We start from the raw sequence: 18,811 nt of genomic DNA, 5'->3' as shown, positions 1-18,811 counted from the left end.
ACTCAGCCGACATGAATACTGGTTTGAAAAAAGGTCAAAGTTTAACCCTTTAGCCCATCTCATTCCTGCGCAAATACTAACCTTTGAGAAAGCAGTGAGTGAAGATATAATGGCACACTGCAAGAAAGAGAATGATTCCTACTGCAATCTTCCCAGACAGGAGAAAATTGCCCTACGAGTGTTAATGAATGATGATGAAATTAACATTAAACCGTCCGATAAGGGCAGGGCGATTGTGGTGCTCGATACTGAGATATTTCATGCTGAATGCCTACGACAGCTAAGTGATAGAAGAGCATATCGCCCTATGAAAGTCAATATGGTAAAAGAAGCATTAAACGAAGACTGGATTACTACTCAAGAGGCAGCTTTTTTACAAACTGCACATCCAGTTATGCCCTATTTTTATGTACTTCCCAAAGTGCATAAACCACAGAAGCCACCTCCTGGGCGTCCTATTATTTTTGGACTGAGTTCAGTCCTAGAACCTCTGTCCACCTTTGTGGATCACTTTTTAAGACCGATGGTCATGGAAATGCACACTTTTTTGCAGGACACAAAAGATGTGTTGCGGTTTCTGCCACAGACTGACTTTGACATGGAAACTGATGTCTTAGTTTCATTTGATGTAGAGTCCCTCTACACACCTATTCCTCAGGATGAGACACTTGATGCCATTGCACTACTACTGACTGAGAGAATTTTGGATTCCATCACCCCAGTGCAATTATTATGGCCGGTGCCCAACTTACAATGAAGGAGAACTTTATTAAGTTTGAAGACACCATTTATTTACAAATCTCCAGTACCAGTATAGGAAGCGTTTTCGCTCCTAGTCCGGCTAATTTGTATTTGCATGGTTTCGAACAGGAACATGTGCTGACAAAGACCAATCCTTTTTGGAATTCTATACGTCTATGGAGACGCTACATAGAAGATGCCCTTGTTGTGTGGCGAGGCGAGACAGAGTCTATTGGCTAATTTCTAACATGGCTCAACAACAAAAACGAGTTCCTGAAATTCGCTGTGGAATATGATAAAAACAGGTTAGCCTTTTTGGACCTACTGATCGCGGGTACTCTATCAGGTCTCGAGACAGAAATGTATAGGAAACCGAGGGCCAGAAATTCATTATTACGCTACGATAGCCATCATCCGAAGTCACTCCGAGACAACTTGCCCATAGGCCAATTTCTTCGGGTACTGCTGTGTAAAGACACAAACATAATGTGACATGATTGAAGTAATGGGTATGTACACACATATATAAATGATAATTGAGACCTTTTCTTACACTACCAACCCATCACCCACATCGTAAGATCAGTAGGGTAGATTTAAACCCCATGTGGATCTAAGAGTTTATTAACATGCAAACTACTCTCAGAGTTCGCAGACTTTGCTTGGTGACCAAACAAGAGTCCAACAGTCTGTTAGCCCACAGGCTAAACTCACCTCAAATGTCTGTGTTTTAGTAGAACGTTTTACCTTTGGATTAACACGGCGCTGTCCATACTGAGGTAGAAAAGTGATACAGCCTTTTGCCATTCTGCAGCAAGTTCTTTAAACATTGGCTTAGCTAGTCCTATCTGCACCAAGGGAGGCCGGCTATCCCAGGCCAACCGAGGCTCCAGGGCACTGCGGTATCATTACTGTTTAGGAGCATTCTGACTAAGAGGCATTCAGTCATAATCCCACAGATGGTAGCTTCACCCCATTGGCTCCTCAGCCAATCACATACACCAAATGTCTGAACCTGCGGTTCCTCTCGTACTGAGCAGGGTTACTATTGCAACAACACATCATCAGTATGGTAAAACTAAATTGTCTGACAATGGTCTAAACGCAGCTCACGTTCCCTATTAGTGGGTGAACAATCGAAAACACTTGGTGAATTCTGTCTCACAATGATAGTAAGAGCCGACATCACAGGATCAAAAAGCGACGTCGCTATGAACGCTTGGCCGCCAAAAGCCAGTTATTCCTGTGGTAACTTTTCCGACACCTCCTGCTTGAAACCCAAAAAGTCAGAAGGATCGTGAGGCCCCGCTTTCATGGTCTGTTTTCATACTGAAAATTGAGATCAAGCGAGATTTTTCCCTTCTGCTCCGCGGGAGGTTTCTGTCCTCCCTGAGTTCGCCTTAGGATACATGCAATATCATTTGACAGGTGTACCGCCCCAGTCAAACTCCTCACCTGCCACTGTCCCCGGAGCGGGTCACGCCCAGTAGGCGGTGGGTGCTTGGAGCCAGAAACAAGAGCCCCATGGGGCTCGCCCTCGCCTCACCGGGTAAGTGAAAAAACAATAAGAGTAGTGGTATTTCAGATGTGGCCCAAGGGCTCCCACTTATCCTACACCTCTCATGTCTCTTCACAGTACCAGACTAGAGTCAAGCTCAATGGGGACTTCTTTCCCCGCTGTTTCTGCCAGCCCGTTCCCTTGGCTGTGGTTTTGCTAGATAGTAGGTGGGGACAGTGGGAATCTCGTTCATCCATTCATGCACATCACTAACTAGATGACGAGGCATATGGCTATTTCTGTACCACCTCGCGGTGGCTCATTCTGGGTTATCATGCTGCCTATCAGCTTCAAATCAGTTTTGCTCCAACAATACAACATTCTTTTGCTCCGGAGTACAGCCACACTGAACGCTGTCCTCACTGGAGTAGGGATCACCTATAGGCCAGAGATAGTACACCCTGCAGTACTATTCCAACAATTTAAAATTGTCTACAAACAGTCCTGAGAAATTAAAGTGTCAGGGTCTGACAGAGGTGCCTGCCCGAATGATTGACTACATCTCCCAGAATGCCTAGCGTGGAATGAGACGGATCACGACAGGCATAAAGCCCTATGGGAGACAGCGATCAGTGCACGTGATTTGTCCTTTAAGTGTCAGATGCTGCGAACGTCCTGTCCCCGCGGAGCTACTGGGGAAGTGTTGTTCGCCTGCTTCGTGGCTGCGGAGCAGGTTGTGTTCTGTTCATTGGAACCAAAGTTGTAAAGGCAGTTACCGGCCGGTACTTTTTTCCCGTGAGACGCCCGGATTGCCCCCTCCGCGCTCTTACGTTTGTTGGCATGTCTTCGGGATGAGTCGCTGGAGACGCTAGGATTGCCCCCTCCGCGCCTCTCTCGGTAAACGCTCGGAGCGGTCATAGCAATCACCGGCTGGTGCTGCTTTCAGAAGGTCATTGCGAGACACGTGAGACGCTGGATTGCTCCCTCTGCGTCCTCAAGCATTTCTGTTTCTCTTTGGGGTGTCTTTTGGAGACGCCGGATTTCACCCTCCGCGCTCCCCGGGGGAACTCTTGGAGATTCACTCGGCTGAGTGTATCGGATTATTCCAGAGTCAGGAGCCGTTGGATTTCACCATCCTGGAACTTGTATGGGAATAAATCATACATTTTCATTTGTGCTATTTGAATTACATTCCCGAATTACCCAGGAAGAGCCGGTAGGCTATCTTTGTTTTTTCTTGAAGCAGAGACACACTGTCCGCATTTACTTAGGGGGGAAAGGAGAGAAATTAATTTACAGAGACTTTGAGGAATTACTCTTTCAATATCCATCTCTTGGCACCGGGTGAGTGTGTATTGGGTTGTGAGAAATGCAAATGTGAATACATGACACATAGTGTAGACGGAAAGGGCGCTAATTGTTTTTTCCGTTCCTTAGCAAGAGAAGGATTCAGCAGAGGGAAGGGGTCGCCTCCTGAACATTATCAGGTGAGGGTCAAAGAACAATTACTGAGATAGAATAGGAAAGAAGTGAGTTGTGGAATAACGTATGTCCTCTTTTGTTACAGTCCCTATCCCTGCTGCTCCTACCCCTAACTTTCCCTTGCCTGACTGCCTTTGTGCTCTGGATGTTACTGATAGTCAGAGTGCAGGGACCTCTGGAGGTGGACCCCATTCGAGCATTGTTCCGACCCCGAGGAGTGGCAACCGTGACATAAAGTATGATTAGCAAGACATCAATAATCAATGTGTGGTAATTATGTGTATGACATTATTTGAGACCTATTCATCATTCAAGACATTTCAATAAGTATGATGTACACAATTATATCTAAATTGTTATAAGCACACATCTATAAAAATACACATCTACAAATTGCACATCTAACTAGAAAATACACATCTATAAAATTCAAAAAATTCACATCTATAAAATTCACATCTATAATAAATCTTTTGTCAACTATAGACTAATATGTTAAAACAATATGTTTCATAAGGGTGACATGTGTGCTGCAAGAAAGTGTTCATCTCAGTATAAGCTTGATACTCAGTTGTCCATGAATACTTGGCACATTTAAAGAGTGTCCATTAAAGTAGTTAGGCAAACATTTTTCTTTGAATGGGAATGACATTTGCAGACCTAGATCAGCCACAACAACATCATTACCTTGAGGCCAAATACTACAACATCCAACGATAAAGCCATGTATTTCATTTTACCCTCAAACGCTAATTCAAGGGAATTCTGTGGGTTTTCATAATGAATTGAAACATCAATCACTACAGCTGTAACATTTTTGGTAAACACTACATCTGGTTTTCGTAGTTCACCTTGATTATTCTTAACATGAGTTTCTAACCACACCTTTTTGCTCTATTAATGAGCAATTCCAGAATTTTATTATGTCTTTTTATCCTAATCAGACCCCCCAGGATATTGCGGCATAGATTTGCAAATTTTGCGGCACAAAAATGGAAATATAGCAGCACAGAAATGAAAATTTAGCGGCATTATTGCGGCACTTTATTTTACTCGTAATCATTCCTTTTCAGCCTTAAATCAATGTACACTGATTTAACAGGGAATTCCACTGTGAAAATGGCATGTTTAAAGTGTCTGCAGCTCTATAGAAGCACAGCTCCAATCTGCACCTCGTGAGAGTGCTTAGATGGGAACGAGGTGAATTAGGACAGTGCAGCCCCTCCCAAGCCAATGTCCTGTAATGCTCAAGCGAACTTTTGTGAGACACCGTATCAAAGGCGACGTTCAAGTCAAGCAGGCTCAGGACTGATGATCTGCGTGCAAAGTTGCTTGGATTCCGTGCTTTGCGCTGGCCTAAAACCATTTTGGCTTATGTCAAAGATACGATCTTCTTCCAGGAACTTGGTCAGGATGCCATGGAAACGTCTCTCCTTGAAAAGTGAAATGAGCCGATGGGCTCAGTTGATTTTCACTGCATCGGTGCTCGGGGCATATCTCAGGGGGGAATCAGAAAAAACTAAGATACTTAGTGGTGCACAAATAATAAATATTCAAAACGTGATTTCCGCGCACTGTCATTTGTGTGTAATATAGATTTATCAGTAACACTGTATGTCTTGGCAAAGGTAGTGACCATTTCAATGAAAAATGTTCAGTCTGTAAAGGACCATGCGCTACCATACACGCTTTTCATAAAATCACCCGCCCCATGTCCACCAATGCTAGGTGGGTTGCAAAAGTTTGTCCTACTAAAACATGGGTTGTGGTTCTAAAACGTTTAGGAAGCACTGTGGTGGAGAGAAAACGACTGAATTTAAAAATGTCAAAAGACTTTTGCAAATGGTGCCAGTCTCAAGAAGGCAGATTCTCCTTACTGAAGTAAAGTATAAGGACGAGGAAGTGGATGACGAGGTAATGCACGCTCAAACGTTACATTATATCCAGATAGCAGAGATGTAGTGGTGTATGTCTCAAGGGGTTGTAACCTCGGCCAAATAATAGTATCAGAGGAGTGGCCAGAGACCTGCATTAGAAATGTAGGGCTAGATGTAGGTAATTTTTGAAAATATAGAATTTTACCGATTTGGTATTTTTGAATCGGTAATTGCAATGTAGATAATACTTCGGTAAAAAATACAGAATCTGTAAGATTCGGTATTTGCCATTGATTCCTATGGACTTGGAGGCCCATAGGAATGAATGTCAATTACCGAATCGGGAATTACTGATTTGGTAAAATCGGGAAAAAGTCAAGGGTGGAAGGGTGTCAATCGGTAAATGTTGATTCGGTAAATACATTGGAAAAGGCTTTTACTGGTTTTTCGGCCGTTATCGACAGGTAAAAGCCTACCTACATCTGGCCCTTAGTTCACATCCACAAAATCACACATTCATAAATGTTTACAAACACACTTATCACACTTTGCCGTGTACGAAATGTGCACCTATTTATTTGAGTATGTTAATATGCTAAAAACGAGTGGTAAAGTGTACAAGGGATGACATAAGAACAATAAGTAAACAAAAAGGAAGTTTGTGAAATGTCATAACCCTGCACATGCGAAGTACATTAATATATATTAGTAATAAAATGCACTTAAGTTATCATTCTATGTAAATTCCTCACAAAGACATGGGAGAGTGATGCATTTTGTAATGTAAATAGCTCCCGTATAAAGCCGAATCCCCAAAATGTAATTCTGGGACTGGTTTAATTGTTATCCTATCCCCTTAGTTTGAATTAAGAGATTTGCAGTCTAGGTGCAGTTTCATTGGAATTCCCATATAGATAGGTCACCACTCGTATTTGCTTTTCAGTTAATGGTAAACACATTAATCCCCCCCTCCCCACCGCCCCCCCCATACCAAGGCAACCAAATAGGCATCACAGTGCGTACCACTCACTATCAGACAGGTTTTTCGACAATCACAGTTGAAGGGAATGTCTTTCGGCCTGATGAAATTGCAGCCTCCAACCTTATAAACAGCCTTCTTTCTGTCTGGCGGAGAACACAGAGTTCTGCAGCTACTCCAGTCACATGCCGCCCACCACACACCGTGACTCAACCACCGGCTCAGGTTGTGATATGTTTTGCTGAAACAACTTAATGATTTCCAGTTCCTGCCAGCCGCATACATCATAACACGTGCTTGCCATTTCCAGCACTGCACCTCCAGACTTTCTCACATTTTCTCAGCAGGACCGTCTGCAGCAGGCTGTGTTCTGTGCATCCATTTTGTATGTTAGGCAAACTTTGAATTGCATATTCTTTCCCTAAAAGTCCTGTTCACGTTGGACTGACCGAGCGAGGCGCCAGTAGTCACATTTGCACATCAAAGCCACATAGGCTAAAGGATTGGATCTTGCCCAGGGGGAGGCAGCAGGTATTCGAGAGCTGGACGGCGGTACTTAGTGACGTGTGCGCGAACAGCCAATAAAAGGGCATTGTTTGTTTTGATGACACTTTTTTATAATTATCACGGCAATCATTGTAAATATCGCAGCCATCGTGCTAGTCGGCCGGTTTCGCAATTGTTTCGTGAATCGCGAAAATGCGAAAAGCTGGAGGGTCTGCTTAATGCCTTGGTTTTGGGATATGCGCCTGAAATATGTGAAATTGTTTCGCAAACATCATTACAATACCTACATGTAGCAAATGTACAATTTCTTCCCCTAGTGATGGTTTCTCTACTATATAAAACATTTGCTCTTAACATCAGCGCAGCTATGTACTGATTTTCTTTCATTTTGTTATGCTTGCTGATCCAGAAGTTTGAGGTTGGATTACTTGCTAAGTATTTTATACCATCACCTTGGACAGAGAGATTTGCCCATTTCTCAAATTCTTCTTTTTTCCAATCATATGTTGCTAACATGTGCCGCTCTCAGCTGTTATTGCCTGCCGTGACTGTGCTGTGATTTGTGTTGCCTGCTCCAGCGGAGGAAAAAGGAGTAAAGTGGCACTCGCATTGATTGTACCTGAGGCTGTTAGACAGGGGCTGGGACTGCGAGACCCAGGCTTCAGCGCGTGAAGACCGGAGCGCACCTGGTGTCTCTTCCCGCCCCTGCTCCGCCCTGTTTGCTGGCTGCTCACTCCGCCTTGATTGCCTGCCTCGAGTATTTACAGCTCGCGGCCCCCGCTCCGTGGGAGCCGCTCGCAGCTGTTATTGCCTGCCGTGACTGTGCTGTGCTTTGTGTTGCCTGCTCCAGCGGAGGAAAAAGGAGTAAAGTGGCACTCGCATTGATTGTACCTGAGGCTGTTAGACAGGGGCTGGGACTGCGAGACCCAGGCTTCAGCGCGTGAAGACCGGAGCGCACCTGGTGTCTCTTCCCGCCCCTGCTCCGCCCTGTTTGCTGGCTGCTCGCTCCGCCTTGATTGCCTGCCTCGAGTATTTACAGCTCGCGGCCCCCGCTCCGCGGGGGCCGCTCGCAGCTGTTATTGCCTGCCGTGACTGTGCTGTGCTTTGTGTTGCCTGCTCCAGCGGAGGAAAAAGGAGTAAAGTGGCACTTGCATTGATTGTACCTGAGGCTGTTAGACAGGGGCTGGGACTGCGAGACCCAGGCTTCAGCGCGTGAAGACCGGAGCGCACCTGGTGTCTCTTCCCGCCCCTGCTCCGCCCTGTTTGCTGGCTGCTCGCTCCGCCTTGATTGCCTGCCTCGAGTATTTACAGCTCGCGGCCCCCGCTCCGCGGGGGCCGCTCGCAGCTGTTATTGCCTGCCGTGACTGTGCTGTGCTTTGTGTTGCCTGCTCCAGCGGAGGAAAAAGGAGTAAAGTGGCACTCGCATTGATTGTACCTGAGGCTGTTAGACAGGGGCTGGGACTGCGGGACCCAGGCTTCAGCGCGTGAAGACCGGAGCGCACCTGGTGTCTCTTCCCGCCCCTGCTCCGCCCTGTTTGCTGGCTGCTCGCTCCGCCTTGATTGCCTGCCTCGAGTATTTACAGCTCGCGGCCCCCGCTCCGCGGGGGCCGCTCGCAGCTGTTATTGCCTGCCGTGACTGTGCTGTGCTTTGTGTTGCCTGCTCCAGCGGAGGAAAAAGGAGTAAAGTGGCACTCGCATTGATTGTACCTGAGGCTGTTAGACAGGGTCTGGGACTGCGAGACCCAGGCTTCAGCGCGTGAAGACCGGAGCGCACCTGGTGTCTCTTCCCGCCCCTTGCTCCTCCTATTTAGGACACGCCCTCCACGTCAAGCGGGACGCTTGCGGGACGCCGGTCTAAGCCCGGGCAAAGGGCGGGCCCTCTGTGGCCCTCAGTGGCCGAGGTAGGCTGGGCTGGGCCCGGTTATTTTCATCGTTTGTATTATTCTACTAAAAGTGATTGATCCTTTCTCCTACTGGAAATACGCCTGACTGTCTGCGGAAGAAACCATTCATCTATATTGACTGTTTGCTTCCTCGGACTTTATTGACTTTATTTTTGGACTGCCTCTGTCGCATCTCCAGGACTATTTTATCTTTGTGGTATACTGCACTATTTTTATCCACTCATCCGGAGGAAATTCATCGTTACAACATAAATTTGTGGTCACATTGTCGAAAATATGTTTAAGAAACTCCGTTCTGGAAGGGAAGTGGGTGGTATGCCTAGTGCAAATAATGAAACTATTCGCACGAGAAACAAATCGGTAAATAATCCCCCCCTTAAGGGTCAATGCCATTTGTATGAGCTCTGGGCTTTGCCCTCCCCTAAGAACGCTAATTTACCTTCTAATAAAGCCCCCTGCGCCTCGGCCCAGGAGGTTCATATGCAACCTAGTACATGCCTGCAGCTTTCTTCGTCTCAGCTCGCACTACAATTACCTGTGCCAGTGGTGTCTTCTTCCCCTGTTTTCCTTGAAGGGAATGGGGAAAGCAAACTCTCTTCTTTAGTACATGAGAGGGAATCTACGAATCCTCCATCTATGTCTCAAACCACGTTGAAGGATAAGTTGGATGGTGATTTATCTGCATTACTTATTGATCATGAACTTTGCGGCCGATATGTAGAGATAGCGAATAGGGAGTCCCCGGCCCCTAATAAATCCCTCGGGGGTGCTACCCCATCTGGTTTAATGTTGTATAGTAGTACCCCCTCATTGAATGATCAGGATATGTCCGATTTGTTAGTCGCTTCCGGGACCCCGGGCCTTAATCTTTCTGGCATCTGCCGTCCATTGGAAGCATGTGAAAAACCTATTTCTGAATCCATGGTTGCTTTGGAACAATTACTAGCCTCTATTTTATCTCTTTTAGGGAAATTTGTTGGCAATTCAGATTGTATTTTGGAATCCGTTACCCAAATACTGAAGACATTGTTACAAAAGTCACCGGATTTGAGGAATGTTCCCCTCATGACCGAACATGGTCGGCCAGGGGGGGAAATAAACGTGGCCTCAGTGGAGCTTGACATGAAAGTTGGGACATCGGTTTTGATACCACATACTGCGGCTATCCCCTTAACTGCAGTGCCGAACTGTATAAATAACTCAGTTCTTGTGATAATGGAGGAAAATAAATCCATTTCTGACCCTAAAGTGGTTCAGGACCTTTTTCCCATCTTCATGTCGGAAAATAAAAAAGATTCTCCCGATGTTAAAGATGAGGCTAAGGCAAAAAATGTGAAATTTAGAAGCAACAAGGGGAATAAAAGGAAACCAACTCGTAAATATAGGAAGAAAAGGCAGCGTCGGATAATTTTCCAAAACTCAGTCTCTGCACTGGAGAATGAAGTGATTGATCTGGAGCCATCTTCTATATCTGGAAAGGCAGATATTGATATCGAACGGAATTTACCCATTAGTACCTTTTTTAAGGTAGAAAGTGATTTGTGTCCCCCAATGTCTCTGGATTCCATCTCTCAAAGGGGGGGCCCTCCTATCAGTCTTCCTCAACCATCAATGACTGAAGTTTCTATACAAAATCCATCTGGGTCCCTTAACCCTTTGGCCTCTCCGTTCCGTGTAGCTTCAGGGAATGGAGATCGCCATCTCCCGGATCGCCCTTTAACAACTTTAAACGCTCCACTTGAAACCCTTATGTTAGATTTTTTACCTTTATTTGACGTTGACTTGCCCTTAAACAGAGCTTGGCTTCTTAAGCGTTTTAGTGAGATTGATAGTCTACATCATATCCAAACTAGGGATATTGAATTAGTCTCCCTGTTTGGTGAAGGCAATGTAACGAGTATAAGGGTGAAATTTTATTCTCCTATTATTGTAAATCTGATACTACAGCAAGCTGAGAACTTCCAACGTATAGGCATTGATATTCTCCCGATCTTTAACCTTGGAAATAAAAACTCGGCGTTTGGGGAGGTACCCAGAAGGGAGGAACAAAATGGGGTAGCCTCTCCTCTTAGGGACCTGAAGATTTGGGTAGCTAAGGGAAAACGCTTGGTTTCACAAGTGAAGCCACTTCCGCTGACTCAGAACTCCTCTCTGGTAGAGGACAATAATCAGTGGAACTGGCTGCAAAGTGCCTTATCCACTAAATCAAAAGATGATCCAAGATTGTTTCGGCATCTTTAACACCCCACTAAATATTATCTCCTGGAACGCCGCAGGGATTCACAGTAGCCCAGAGAAGTTTGAGTTGCTTTTTTCTCTAGGAGCAAATGTGATCTGCCTACAGGAAACGTGGTGTATTGATTCGCTGAAGGTCTCTAAGGATTACTATGTCCTGGAAGTTCCCACCGTCCCCTCTAAGAAAGGCCATGCCAGGGGCGGGATTGCTTGCCTATTATCTAATAAATTACATTGGAAATTCAGCCATTACATGGATTCTAGTAAATTGTTCCATGCCATAACCATCGACAATTTGTTTAATAACGGGATAAAATCCCCTATTGTAATTGTGAATGTTTATATTCCTCCGGAAGAGTGTTTTAACGCGATTTTAAAGCAGGTATTTCGATACATTGATCTAATCAAAAATGTCCCATCCCCTCCGGACATTTTGTTGGTAGGAGACCTGAATTGTAAAATTTCTAATTTTAGCCTGGATCTATTTAGGAATAAACCTAAAGAAGAGGCGTATTTTGTTCCGCAGGCACTCTTCCCTGATAAATTAGTGACAAATAAAAGAGGGAAGATTCTGCTAAATGAATTAGAGGCCGTCGATGGACTTATATTAAATGGGAGATTTCCGTCTGACGTGCCTGCAAAATTTACTCACAAGTCTCCGTTTGGGTCCTCTATCTTGGATTATGTTATTGCAGACTACGGTTTGTTTCCTCTTGTTCAGGACCTTAAGATAATATCTACTCCTTTGAGCGACCATAGTATATTGCTTGTTACTATTTCCTTAAAGCCTCTGACAATTGCACCTTGGTCTCTTAAGGGTAGTGATGTCGCTTTTCACGCCTCCTCGGGAAGGTGCTATTGGAATCCCACCGCCATTAATGGGGTACAGGACTTTCTAGACGAGACCCTATTAATTTTAAATGAGTGGCATGGGAATGAAATAGCATATTTTGAAGAATTTGTACGTAATATTACTTCTTATGCCAAAAAAATTTCTCGACCTAGAAATAGGGTAGTGGTCCCGAGTATATTGCGTAGCCTGAATAAGGAAATAAACAAACTGGTTCGCAAACAATATCTTGATAGAGTCATGGATCGTGGTAAAGAAATATCAAGGTTAAAAAGAAAGAGAAGCAGATTCCAGTTAAAATTAAAAAAAGTAAGGGAGGACAATGCATGGATTAATTTGAGGGAATCGGTGGTCCATGGTAGGACTAGAGATTTTTGGACAATAATTGGTAAGGGGTGTGGGTCTAGACTAGGCCCCTCCCCTATCCCTATAGCGGAAGAGGACTGGATATCTTATATTCGGGAACTCTATGCAGGGAATGGGATTTTAAGTGACGATATTGATACCAGTGTTAATTTAGGCTTTGATATCGCCATCAGTGTTACTCCTCCGGGTCTTATTAACTACCCCGTTGAGAAGGAAATTGAGAAGGCGATAAAAAGCATGCGGGTCTCCGGGGCAATGGGACCCGATGAACTCCCTATGACGGTCCTGAAGTCTGATCCTGTAAGGTGGAGTAAAATTCTGTTTCCCCTGTTCAAAGCATGTTTTATGACGAAAATGGTCCCTGCTTTGTGGAGGGGAAGTATCCTGGTCCCTATTTTTAAGAAGGGAGTTAGGGACAGCCCCAGTAATTATCGCCTGATTGCTCTCCTCGACTCCATCGGAAAAGTGTTTGCGAAATGTCTACTAAAAGCCCTCTCCGGTTGGGTAGAGGAGAATAATATCCTGCCGCTAGAACAGACTGGCTTTCGTAGGGACCACGGTACGTTAGACAACCTTACTGCACTTCATGTGGTTACTGACAAGTATGTTCAGGTGAGAGGTGGGGTGGTGTATGCTGCCTTTATCGATTTCTCCACAGCGTTTGATAAAGTGGACCGCGGAACGCTGTGGAGAAAATTGGCAGTGCTTGGTCTCCCATCCTACCTGTTGGAGCTGGTGCGGGCTCTACATACAGAGACCTGGTGTAGGGTGTTGATGGGGGGCGAAAGGGGTTTATCGGATATAATTCCTTCTTTGAATGGCCTTAAACAAGGCTGTTTGTTGGCCCCCCTCTTGTTTTCCCTGTTCACGGTTGACCTACCCGCTGCCCTTTCTTCTAGTGAGGGCATTGCCCCGGTGCTCGGGGGGTCCCCTATATCTTGCCTGATGTACGCCGATGATGTCCTTATTCTTGATGTAACCCCCAAAGGACTTGCAAATCGGCTAAATGCTCTTCATATGTTTGCTGTGGCACATCATATGAAGATCAACATTACTAAAAGTAAAGTCATGTGTATAGCTGGTACGAAGAGGTGCCGCTCTGTTGGTTTTGGTTGGTTTATAGGGGGCCAAAAACTTGAGGTGGTAAAGTCCTATACTTTTTTGGGGAAAATTATTATGGCTAACTTGAGTGAGAAACTCCACATAGAGCATTGTACACGCAAAGCTATTGCCTATGGCAAAGGTTTAAACTCCCTATACCATGCAACGGGGAAACGGCACTTTCCGATTTTATTGGAAGTGTACAGATCTAAAATCCCCGCAACAATATTGTATGGTATTGAACTTATAGATGTGAAAAAGTGGGACTTTTGCCATAAGATAGAGGGTAAACTTCTAAGATCTCTCTCTTCCCTAAATACCGCGTGCCCTTTAGCTGCCTGTAGGCTTGATTTCGGCCTCAGGAGTAGTTGGGTACAGGGACTATCGGCCCTTGTTAGATGGGTGGCCCGCCTTGCAAGAGCTGAGGTAGGGACAATGAGAGCTATCCTCAAAAGTGAATTATTGGGTAATTTTAATGAGTTTTCTCAACTTGTGCGTAATTTTAGAAAAGCTGTAATCCTCTTAAAATTAGATGAAACTGCCTTGTTTTTGTATTCTTCTTCACAGTTAAAATTTGTTTTAAAAGCAGCTTCATGGGACTTGTGTTTCCAGACGGATAAAAAAGTAATTTGTGGAAAAAGGAAGGTAGATCATCTCCTTGATTCCTATCTGTGGAAACTCCCTCAACCCTATGTAAGATGGAACCTACCACATGGTATCCGCAGATTTTGGTTTCTTTTACGTTATGATTTATTACCGTTAAACCGACTGTTATCTAAATGGTATGGCTCCTCTCCTCTGTGTAATTTTTGTAAAGTAAATATCCAGGACTGTATGCATGTGTTGCTGATTTGCCCTGCCCTTCGTAAATTGCGCTCTAGATGGTTAAAAGTTATCTGTCTGGATCTTGGCATTGTCACTTTGAACGATTTCCTGTTTGCACTTTATTGCCCTCCCCATGAAATGTTCTGCTTCCATATTTTTAACTTTTTTAAAGGATTTTTAACTATTTATTAATATGTCTCTGGAGATGTACCTTGACCGTCCGATTTCTGTAGTTTTTGATTTATATGTCAGTCCCGTATTTACCTTAGGATGTTTTAAGGATACATTTTTTTTTTCTTTCTTTCTTATGCTGCTTTTTGGAGCAATGTAACTGTTGCGTTGTAATTGTTGTGTGTTAATTCTGTATATTTTATGTGGCCCTCTTTTGAGAGCCAAAACATAATAAATAAAATTGAAATTGCTAACAAATTCAAATCATAACTCAGAAACTTAGGGCCATATTTATCATCAACCTGATTTGCGATTCTCAAATAGCGATTTTTAAGAAATCGCTATTTGAGAATCGCAAATAGGTATGTATGTACAAAATCGAATTTTTTTGGCGATTTCTTAAAATTCCTTAATTGTCACTAGCAAATTGCGAATCGCAATGAAGGCATACTTTCCCATTCATTTCTATGGGCCAGGAGGCCCATAGGAATGAATGGGAAGTTATTCTCAATTTGCGATTCGCAATTCGCTAATTGAGAATAATTTCAAGGGTACAGAGGTGTCCAAAGGACACCCTAATGCACCCCTGAAATATTCATGGGTGTACATGTGGCGTACATATATGCCCTAAGGGCATGTATGTGCGTTGCATGGCACTTTGAAAAATGCGAATTTGCTTTATACATATGGCCCTTACTATCTAAAATGTTGAGTTTGTGCGTTTTGATGATGTTATCAATTTTTTCATTTATTACTTCTCCTGCATACATGAATGAATGAGCTATGTACAGATCTGGAGCTGCCCTGAGATACAATAGACTATTGACTTATTGAGACCAATTGTTGTACATAGCTTTGGTATACTGAGGCCCCCAAATGACCTGCCCGAATATAGGAGACCATCACATGTGTATGCAGAAAGGTGTAGAAAATGTGTGACATACTTTTTTATTGTTTGATCCAGATCATTTAAAGTTTTAGCTTCTGTTCCTGTCATTCCCAATTTAAATGACAGTTTAGGGACCAAGTACTGACACAAAATTTCTATTTTCTGCGTGGGCTTGAGTGGTAGATTATCAATTTTTTTAGCCCAATTAACAAGAACCTCATTAATCTTGTTGTTGTTGGTGCTTCTATGGCCAGTGTGTGGATCAAAGTCCAATCCAAGGTATCTCTCACTTTCTTCTGGATGAATGTTTTCAATATTTTCTTTTTCAAACTGCCATGGTTTACCGTTGTTAATCAGGATTTTGTCTTTATGGTGACTGATATAAAATCCATGGGTCTTTTTCACATTAAGTTTTAAACCTCTTGTTTTACTGAACTTTTCAATCATTTTCAGATTTGTACTCATTCCTTCCCAGTTGCTGCTGAGTTCTGCGATGTCATCCGCAAAGGCGAGGGCGGTAAATTCCTCAATGAGACCATCTGATCCAAATGTGAACCCCTTACCGTTTTTCTGAAGATCACAGATCAGAGGATCCATGGCAATGGTAAATAGCAGTGGGGATAAAGAGTCACCTTGCTTAACCCCAGATTTCATTGTTATTTCAGGAGTTGCTTCATTGTTCTTTCCCTTGAAAAATGTTGTTGAGTCAGTGTATAAGTCTTTTATTATGTCTCTGATGTATGATGGAACTCTTTGCCTTGCGAGACTCTGTATAATGTGACCATGGCTGACAGAGTCGAAGGCTTTTGAGATATCTATGAACACTACTGCTTATGAGTGACTGTTTTTTCATGCCCCTTTTATGATATTTTGCAGGAGAGTCAGATTCTCGAGACAACCTCTCACCTTTTTGTTTCGTATTCAACTCAATAAAAAATGAGAGTCTTTTAGTTAGTATTTTTGTGAATAACTTCATGAATGCAGTAACGATGGTAATGGGACGCCAATTACTGATTTTTTAAGTTCACTAATCAATAAATTTTTGGGTATTAATATTGACGGTCCTTTTTTATACTATCTGGTACTCTTCTTATTGATAACCAAGACGATAAAATTCTGGGCAGCAGTCTTGGTTGCCTGCTGTGCACTTTATACAAGTCATTCAGACCAATATTATCAGGCCCCACTGCTTTCTTTAAATCGGAGTCCTTGAAGGCATTAGTTATTTCAAGCAGTGTTATTTCTTTACATAAATTTCTAATTTCCCATTCATCCGGTATCTGATCAATCAGCATGAATTTAGTTTTTTTCTTGTTTTCTTTTTCAATTATGCTTTTGTAGTATTGAAAAATGTTATCTGCACTGATTTGACAAGTAGCATCTTCTGCCCCATCAGTGATAATCCTGGCAATTTTCTTTTTGTGTTTTTTAAACATTACCTGTTATTTTTAATAACAGCCCTTTGCTTTTGCATAATTTTTCTTGTGTGTCTGATTAAGCCTTCCGTTTTTCTTGTCTTTTTTTGTTATCTTGTTTTCCACTGAGGCATTCTGGTGCTCATCTTGAGCAGAGGCCATAGGCTCATTATTGAGTTCACTTGCTGGTTCACTTGCTTGTACAGGACTTATATCAGTGGTGTTTTCTGAGATATAAGTCACTATCTTATCCATCAGATCCATAGCAGCTCTACGTTTTGGGTGTACTTCTACCATCCCTTACGTACGGTTCTGATTTATTCAGAGGCAAAGATGCAAACTTCCTGAACCTACAACAGTCAGAGCTGTTCAAATACATCTTTCAGATTCCGAAGTTTGCATCACAAGCGCAAGTACGTCTTGAATTTGGGTTATTAAATCAGCACCCAGTCAGACAAGCTTCCATACAAAAAATGTGCTGGAAATTAAGAGCAGCACAAGAGGACACGCTGATGGGTCTCTGTTGGACCGAAACAAATATTCAAACAAAAGCAAAAAATGCATGGAAAACAGTACTTGAAGAAGCATTGACAAATCTCAACATGCAAGAGGCATGGAACACCAATTACACCTTTGCGGCCTTTAAAAAAACAACCAACGGCACTGCAAAACAAAAATCCTGGATTGCAGATAAAGCCGCACTAGCAAAGAAAAAACATGGCTGGATGGTACTGGCCACGTACGAGAGATGTGCCATACTTAGTCAACTATATAACAGCATCCATACAAAAAATGCTTCTACGAATACGGCTGGGAACTTACATTTCAAAAGACCAGATCCCTGCATGGAAGCAAACATGGCCGACATCACTCTGCAGACTCTGCGGCCGTACAGAAGAAACTTTGATTCATATTTTGTGCATTTGCCCATCCCTGACTAACCTGAGACTTTACTATCTATTTCATATATTTCGTTCATTTCAAATCAGAACATGTTGGCCGGCAGTCATGTTAGCATTGAACAGTCAACGGCTGCAGACAGCTTGCAGGGCCACCAGATTCCTCCAGAAGGTGAGCCTCCTAATACTGAAAACTGAAAAAACAGTGACCAACGGCACAAAACCAAAGGCCTGAAGGGTAACAATTCAATTTATAAGCTTTATTCGACATTTTGTCATAAAAGCATTCACCTAGCCCTATACAATAAATACTACTTTTAAAAATACTTCTAAAAATACATATTAAACATTTGATGTCGAATAAAACATAGTAAAAGGTCATAAAATTACAACACATTATTACAATTTAAAAGACACATTTCATAGGTTAAAAAACGTATAGTTTGTCGCAATAAAACAGTTTATGGATATACATAATTTCATTATAATACAGTAGCCAATAATGATCGGGTACGAATTAACCACGACCATGCCAGATACTTTGCTACACCAACCACATATAATGTTGAACAATCTGATTCAAGTATCCTGAGGGCTTCAGATTGGCTTCGAGTTCCCAACTTTAAACACACCGGTTTTAACCACTTACGTCTGGGGGCCAAATACAGTGGGCAACAAAACAAAAAATGGGAGATGTGTTCAATTTCCTCATTACAATGGTGACAATGTTCATCCCATGTCTGGGACCAATGCTTCTTAAACGCATTTAGCGGTAATGTACCAATGCGAAATTGAAAATAAAGTTTTCTATCATACGGTTTTTCAATTATGTCCCAAAAACATTCGTATGATGGATACATTTTTAAGTTTAAGAAGCGAGATGTTAGCTTTGCACTTGTACTGTCACTAAATATTGCAAGATATATCATCTCCCAATAAAGATCTTTTAGCTTTTCCTTGGAGGGGAAACAAGTTGGATATTTGTTGTCCCATAGGTGGTCCAATTTCAATTCTGTAAGTAAACCCCGCAACTCCCTTAGCCATGGGATAGTATGGAAACGATCGAATTTGA

The 18,811-nt window shown here is 43.0% G+C and overlaps 1 pseudogene; it reads right to left on the bottom strand.

Annotated features, from left to right (window-relative positions):
* Positions 1–1,639: 1,639 nt before the first annotated feature.
* LOC147705861 (28S ribosomal RNA) lies at positions 1,640–2,427 on the bottom strand (annotated as a pseudogene; the record flags this gene model as incomplete).
* Positions 2,428–18,811: the final 16,384 nt, after the last annotated feature.

Source organism: Lissotriton vulgaris, chromosome 7 (genome assembly GCF_964263255.1).
Source record: "Lissotriton vulgaris chromosome 7, aLisVul1.2, whole genome shotgun sequence".
Taxonomy (NCBI): Eukaryota; Metazoa; Chordata; class Amphibia; order Caudata; family Salamandridae; genus Lissotriton; species Lissotriton vulgaris.
Note: the sequence above shows the minus strand (reverse complement) of the source record. Positions and strands in the feature narration are given on the sequence as shown.